General features: G+C 36.0%; 1 non-coding gene across 1 annotated transcript; it reads left to right on the forward strand.

Moving 5' to 3' along the window:
- Positions 1 to 5,471: 5,471 nt before the first annotated feature.
- LOC119471306 lies at positions 5,472 to 5,573 on the forward strand. The gene has a single exon (XR_005200337.1). It is a non-coding gene; the product is annotated as a U6 spliceosomal RNA (small nuclear RNA).
- The last annotated feature ends 1,900 nt before the right edge of the window (positions 5,574 to 7,473 follow it).

The following is a 7,473-nucleotide window of genomic DNA, read 5'->3' on the forward strand; positions in this document are numbered from 1 at the left end:
GAAACTTTACTGAAGTCATTTATCAGTTCTAGGAGCCTTTTGGTGGATTCTTTAGGGTTTTGTATGTATAGAATCATATCATCAGCAAAGAGAGATGATTTGACTCTTTTCCTATTTGGATGCCTTTTATTTCTTTCTTTTGCTCCACTGTATTTTAATATTCTAAAGACAATTTGTTTTGGAAGTGTCTTTTTAATTTAGTACATTCTGGAATACAAGGAGGATATGAAAGAGCTCTTAGCCTCAAGAAGCTTAGTTGTGGAATTATTAGGACATTCAAATTTAAAACAATACAAAGTAAAAAATAGTGAACTGCAACAAAAGGATGTCAACCTTTGGATTCAGCATTCCTGGATTTCCCAGCTTCTCTATTTAGTAGCCATAATCACTGGGTAGTAACTTAACCTTTGAGCTTCAGTTTTCTTATCTATAAAATGGAAATTTTAGCAATACCAAATGGAGGTAATGAGGGTTAAGAAGTAACATCAAAGTCATTTATTCACATGAGAGTTTATATAATAATTAACAGCAGAATATGGGATATAGATAAATAATATTCTAGAATTGTACAGGAATGATTACTTATGCTATAGTGGTTTGACAGGATTTTCAATTATAGCAGAATTTGGAAAAGTGTGGAATAATGAAGGAGCTATTCGAATTATGGAGAATAATATCAACAAAATTTTGGAGCATTATTTATCTAATGTAATAAAAATGTAACCTTATCTGAAGTAGGTTTGTTTAGGGAGCTGTGCAAGATAAGCCTGACAAAATGAAGAGAATTTGAATGGCTGGATGGCTGTCCATTTAAGGAGAATGACAAAACCAAGATGAACTTCTAGGCTGTGTTATTCAGGGAGACTTGGACACGATTCATCTTAGCCCCATACATCTGTTTTCTGTCTCTATATTTTTGTCTTTTCTAGAATGTCGTCTAAGTAAAATCATACAGTATTAGCCTCTTGAAACTGGCTTCTTTCACTCATTATAATTCATTTGAGATTGACTTGTGTGGTTGTATGTATCAGTAGTTTGTTCCTTCTTATTGCTGAGGAATATTTTATTGTATGACTGTATCACAGTGTGTTTATCTGTTTACCAGTTGCAAACATTTGGATTGTTTCCAGGTTTTGGCAATTATGAATCAACATTTGTTTAAAGGTTTTTACATGAATATTCTAGTCTTCTTTTCTCTTGGTTGACTACTTAGGAATGGGATTGCTGAGTCATATAGCATGCTTATTTTTATAAGGATTGGTCACACTGTTTTTCGAAGTGGCTATAATATTTTGCATTGTCTTTGGCAATGTATTAGAACTCATCCATATGTCATTTCATTTGCTTGTTTTTAAAAATGAACTTCATTTTTTAGAACAGTTTTATATTTACAGAAAAATTGCCAAGATAGTGAAAAGTTCCCATATGCCCCACATCGAGTTTCCCTTGCTGTGAATGCTTACTATTACATAACATAATTTTCACAACGTGAAGCAATATTTATTCTAGTATTGAATCCACATTTTTCCAATATTGAGTATATTTTAGTATTGAACTGACATTATTATTAATGGAAGTCCATTCTTTATTCAGATTTCCTTAGCTTTAGCCTAATGTTCTTTTATTGTTCCCAGAAGCCATCCAGGATTCCACATTACACTTAGTCACGGTATCTCCTTAGGTTCTCAGACTTCTCTTGTTTTTGATTATCTTGACCGCTTTGAGGATTACTGGTCAAATATTTTGTAGTATATCCCTCAATTGGGATTTGTCTGATGTTTTTCTCCTCGTTAGACTGGGGTTATGGGTTTTGGATAGGAAAACCACAGAGGTAAAGGTAAAGTAGGTACAAGGGTATCTACTATGATTTAGGCATGATCTACCACTGTTCATGTTGACTGTAACTGCCTGGCTAAGGTAGTCTGTGTCACATTCCTCCACTGTATGTGATTTTAAAAAAATATATTAACTCTGTATGTGATTTTTTAAAAATATATTTTTAATTGACAAATAATTATATATATTTAAGGGGTACAATGTGATATGAAATTTGATATATGCATATAATATAGAATGATCAAATTAATCTAATTAATATATCATGACTTCACTTATCCTTATTTGAAATGTACTCTCTTAGCAATTTTAAAATATACGATACATTAACTATAGTTGCTAGGCTGTGCAAAAACTTATTCCTCTTGTCTCACTGAAACTCTGTATCCTTTGACCAAGGTCTCTCCATTCCTTCCCTCCCCTGGTCAGGATCTGGTTACCACGATGCTGCTCTCTACTTCTATGAGTTCAACATTTTAGCTTCCACATGTAAGTGAAACCATCAGGTGTTTTTCTTTTCATGCCTGTGCCTGGCTTATTTCACTAAGTATAATGTCTTCCAGGTTTAGTTATGTTGTTGAAAATGATAAAATTCCCTCCTTCCTTCCTTCCTTCCTTCCTTCCTTCCTTCCTTCCTTCCTTCCTTCCTTCCTTCCTTCCTTTCTCTCTCTCTCTCTCTCTCTCTCTCTCTCTCTCTCTCTCTCTCTTTCTCTCTCTTTCTTTCCTCCTTCCTTCCTTCCTTTCTTTCTTTTGAAGGCAGGGTAGTATTTCACTGGCTTGTTTAAAAAAATCCATGTATCTATTGGTGAATGCTTAAGTTGATTCCATATCTTGGCCATTGTGAATAATGCCTCAGTGAATATGGAAGTGCAACTCTCTCTTCAACATACTGATTTTATTTCCTTTGGATGAGTATTGAAAAGTGGATTTTCTGGGTCACATAGCAGTTCTGTTTTGAGTTTTTTGAGGAGTCTTCATACTGTTTTCCATAATGGCTCTTACTATTTTACATTCCTACCAACAGTGCACAAGAATTACCTTTTCTTCACATTTTCATCAACTGTCATCCTTCATCTTTTTTTTTTTTATAATAGCCATTCTAACAGGTATAAGGTAATATCATATTGTGACCTCCATTTGCATTTTCCTAATGATTAGTGATGTTGAACATTTTTTCATGAACCTGTTGGCTATTTGGACTTCTTCTTTTGACCAATGTCTATTCAGGTCCTTTGTCCATTTTTAAAGCAGGTTATTTGTTTTTTTGGTGTTGATTTTAGTTTTTCATATGTTCTGTTAGGCTGTTCTTACATCACGCTAAAGAAACACATGAAGTTGGTAATTTATTTTCTTTATTTCTTTTTATTGTACTTTAGATTCTGGGGTACATGTGCAGATCATACAAGGTTGTTGCATAGGTACATTCATGGCAAGGTGGTTTGTTGCCACCATCCCCCCCAACACCTATACCAGACATTTCTCCCCATGTTATCCTTCCCCCACCCTCCCTCCCACTATCCTTCCTGTAGCCCCCTGCAAAGGACCCCAGTGTTTGATGCTCCCCTCTTTGTGTTCAAGTGTTCTTATTGTTTAACACCCGCCTGTGAGTGAGAACATGTGGTGTTTGATTTTCTGTTCTTGTCTCAGTTTGCTGAGAATGATGGTTCCCAGGTTCATGTCCCTAGAAAGGACACAGACTCATCGTTTTTTATGGCTGCACAGTATTCCATGGTGTATATGTGCCACATTTTCTTTGTCCAGTCTATCATTGATGGGCATTTGGGTTCATTCCAGGTCTTTGCTATTGTAAACAGTGACATGATGAACATGTGTGTGCATGTGTCTTTATAATAGAATGATGATTTATAGTCCTTTGGGTATATACTCAGTAATGGGATTACTGGGTCAAACGGAATTTCTACTTCTAGATCCTTGAGGAATCGCCACACTATCTTCCACAATGATTGAACTAATTTACACTCCCAGCAACAGTGTAAAAGTGATCCTATTTCTCCACATCCTCTCCAGCATCTGTTGTCTCCAGATTTTTTAATGATCACCATTCTAACTGGCGTGAAGTGGTATCTCAATGTGGTTTTGATTTGCATTTCTCTAATGACCAGTGATGATGAGCATTTTTTCATATGTTTGTTGGCTTCATATATGTTTTCTTTTGGAAAGCGTCTGTTCATATCCTTCACCCACTTTAGTATGTTTGTTTGTTTTTTTTCCTTGTAAATCTGTTTCATTTCTTTGTAGATTCTGGATATTAGCCCTTTGTCAGATGGGAAGATTGTAAACTAACTCAAACCGCAAAACTTCATGGAGGCAGAGGTTGCAGTGAGCTGAGATGGTGTATTGCACTCCAGCTTGGGTGCAGAGAAATACTCTGTCTCAAAAAAAAAATACAAAGGGTCACAGGAAACTACTGTGAGCAATTATACTCCAATAAATTGGATAACTTAGAAGAAATAGATAAATCCCTAGACACATACAACCTGCCAAGATTGAATCATGAAGAAACAGAAAATCTGAATAGACCAATAGTGGACAAATAGATTCAATCAGTAATAAAAAGTCTCCTATTAAAGAAAAGCCCAGGACTGATTGGCTTCATAGCTGAATTCTACCAAACATTTAAAAAAGAACTAATTTGAATGCTTTTCAAACTCTTCCAAATAAATGGAAGAGAAAGGAATATCTTCAAATTCATTTTATGAGGCCAGCATTATCCTAATGCTAAAACTGGATGCAGATACTACAAGAAAAGAAGTTACAGGCCAATATCCCTGATGTACATAGATGCAAAAATACTCAACAAAATACTGGCAAAACAAATTCAACAGCACATTAAAAATATTATTTACTATGATCAAATGGGATTTATCCCTGGGATTCAAAGCTTTTGCAACATATGCAAATCAATAAATGTGATACTCTATATGTGGTTCTGATTTCATCCCCCCTTCTCAATTATTTTCTCTGTCCTATACCATAAACGTTTTTTTAAATGTCTTAGCATCAGCCTTAAAACATGCTTCAGAAAAATTCTCAATCTTTTTGCTTTTAAGGCTTACCAATTGGTTCTAATCTGAGAAACTTTAAAAACAATAGAATTTGAATGATTCTGACTGAATTGATTGGGGTGAGGCATACGCATCAGTATCTTTTCAATAGTCCTCACATTTGCCTTCTCCCTGGGTACCTCCTTACCTGATGAAATCCTGTTTACCCTCTAGGATTCACCTGAATGTCATTTCCTCAAGGACATCTTCCCAAAGAATTTGATCTAAAGCAGCTACCCTCATAGCTTTCTGTTTCTTTTCTTAGAGCATTGATCATATGTTTGATTCAGAGTTTCTATCCCTCAGCACCACTGACATTTTGGGCTGGATATAACTTTGTTGTGGGGGACTGTCCTGTGCCTTGTGGGAAGCTTTGCAACACCCCTGGACTCTGCCCATGGGATGTCAGAAGCACCTCATCGCCAGATGTGGCAACTAAAACTGTCTCCAAACATTGCCAAATGGCCCCAGGAGGGAATCCCTACCCCTCACCCCATTAGAACCACTGCTCTAACTCATGGTTATTTTATATATTGCCTGTCTTTCCCCTGTACTATCAGTTCCAGAAGAGTGCTTGCTTTGGCAGCACATCTACCAAAATTGGAATGATACAGAGATTAGCATGGCCCCTGTCCAAGGATGACACACATTTGTGCAGCATTCCATTAAGAAAAACCCCAAAACCATCAGAAGAGCTTTCCTCTCTGCTAGATTCTCAAGGACACACCTCAATGCCTAGGGACATCCCAAATGCTGGACAAGAATTTGTTGAATAAATGAATGTGTTGGCTAAGCCAGGATTTCAGAGCTCTAATGAGGGTGAAGACCACAGGTGTCAATAGTGGAGAAGAAAAGGAAGGAATAGATCTGAGCCACATTTAGAGAACAGAAATTAAATTTTATGGGAACACAGTCACATCCATTCATTTGCATATAATCTACAGCTGTTTTTGTGCTACAGAAGGCAGAGCTGAGTAGCTGAAACAAAGACCACATGCTCATAAAGCTTTAAATATTTACTGTTTGACCATTCACAAAAAGAGTTGGTTGACCCCCTTTTTAGAGATTGTATTTAGAATATAAATCCTAAGTAAACTATTATGAAAGTAGCTAAATGATTATTTGCAAAAAAGATTTTCATTTAAAAAATTTTGTACCATTGCTCTATTTCTCACATACTAGAAATTTCCATGCACAAAAATGCACAAACATGTATTGCAAAGACGTTCTTTCCTGAGAAATATTTTATCCTGTTACTGGATTTTTTTGAGGGAATTTGAATGTACCCTACTCCTCTTTTCCTAGAAGGTCAGAACTTCTTTTAAAAAAAATTTCAGTCTCTAGTTTTCTAAAGATTTTCTTGGGAACAAGGAAAAATTAAGAAAAATGGTCTCAGTCCTCTGTGTAAAAAACTATTTTTTTTTTTTTTACAGCTTTTGTCACGCTGAAGACACAAATTTGTTTATTTTGTGTCTGCTGACAGAATATATAAATTCTGTCTTGCAGATTGAGTGAAGCTTTTATAGTTCGTTCACTGACTCATTCAACAAGCATTAAGAAATGCCTTCAGATAGACCAATAACAAGCACTGAAATTGAGACAGTAATTAATAGCCTACCAACCAATATAAACCCAGAACCAAACGGATTCACAGCCAAATTCTACCAGAGGTAAAAAGAGGAGCTGGTACCATTCCTTCTGAAACTATTCCAAACAATAGAAAAAGAGGGACTCCTCCCTAACTTATTTTATGTGGCCAGCATCACCCTGACACCAAAACCTTTCAGAATGCAACAAAAAAGAAAATTTCAGGTCAATATCCCTGATGAACATTGATGCAAAAGTCCTCAACAAAATATTGGCAAACCAAATCCAGCAGCACATCAAAAAACTTATCCACCACGATCAAGTTGTCTTTATCCCTGGGATGCAAGTCTGGTTCAACATATGCAAATCAATAAGCATAATCCATCACATAAACAGAACCAATGACAAAAACCACATGATTATCTCAATAGATGAAGAAAAGGCCTTCAATAAAACTCAACACCCCTTCATGCTAAAAACTCTCAATAAACTAGGTATTGATGGAACACATCTCAAAATAATAAAAGCTGTTTATGACAAACCCATAGCCAATATCATACTGAATGGGCAAAAGCTGGAAGCATTCCCTTTGAAAACTGGCCCAAGACAAGGATGCCCTCTCTCGCCCCTCCTATATAACATTCTACTGGAAGTTCTGACCAGGACAATCAGGCAAAAGAAAGAAAAGGGATTCAAATAGGAAGAGAGGAAGTCAAATTGTCTCTGTTTGCAGATGACATAATGGTATGTTTAGAAAACTCCATTGTCTTAGCTCCAAATCTCCTTAAGCTGATAAGCAACTTCAGCAAAGTCTCAGGATATAAAATCAATGTGCAAACATCACAAGCATTCCTATACACCAATAATACACAAATGCAAAGCCAAATCATGAGTGAACTCCCATTCACAATTGCTACAAAGAGAATAAAATACCTAGGAATACAACTCACAAGGGATGTGAAGGGTCCCTTCAAGGAGAACTACA

Source organism: Cebus imitator, unplaced genomic scaffold (genome assembly GCF_001604975.1).
Source record: "Cebus imitator isolate Cc_AM_T3 unplaced genomic scaffold, Cebus_imitator-1.0 Scaffold55, whole genome shotgun sequence".
NCBI classification, from domain to species: Eukaryota; Metazoa; Chordata; class Mammalia; order Primates; family Cebidae; genus Cebus; species Cebus imitator.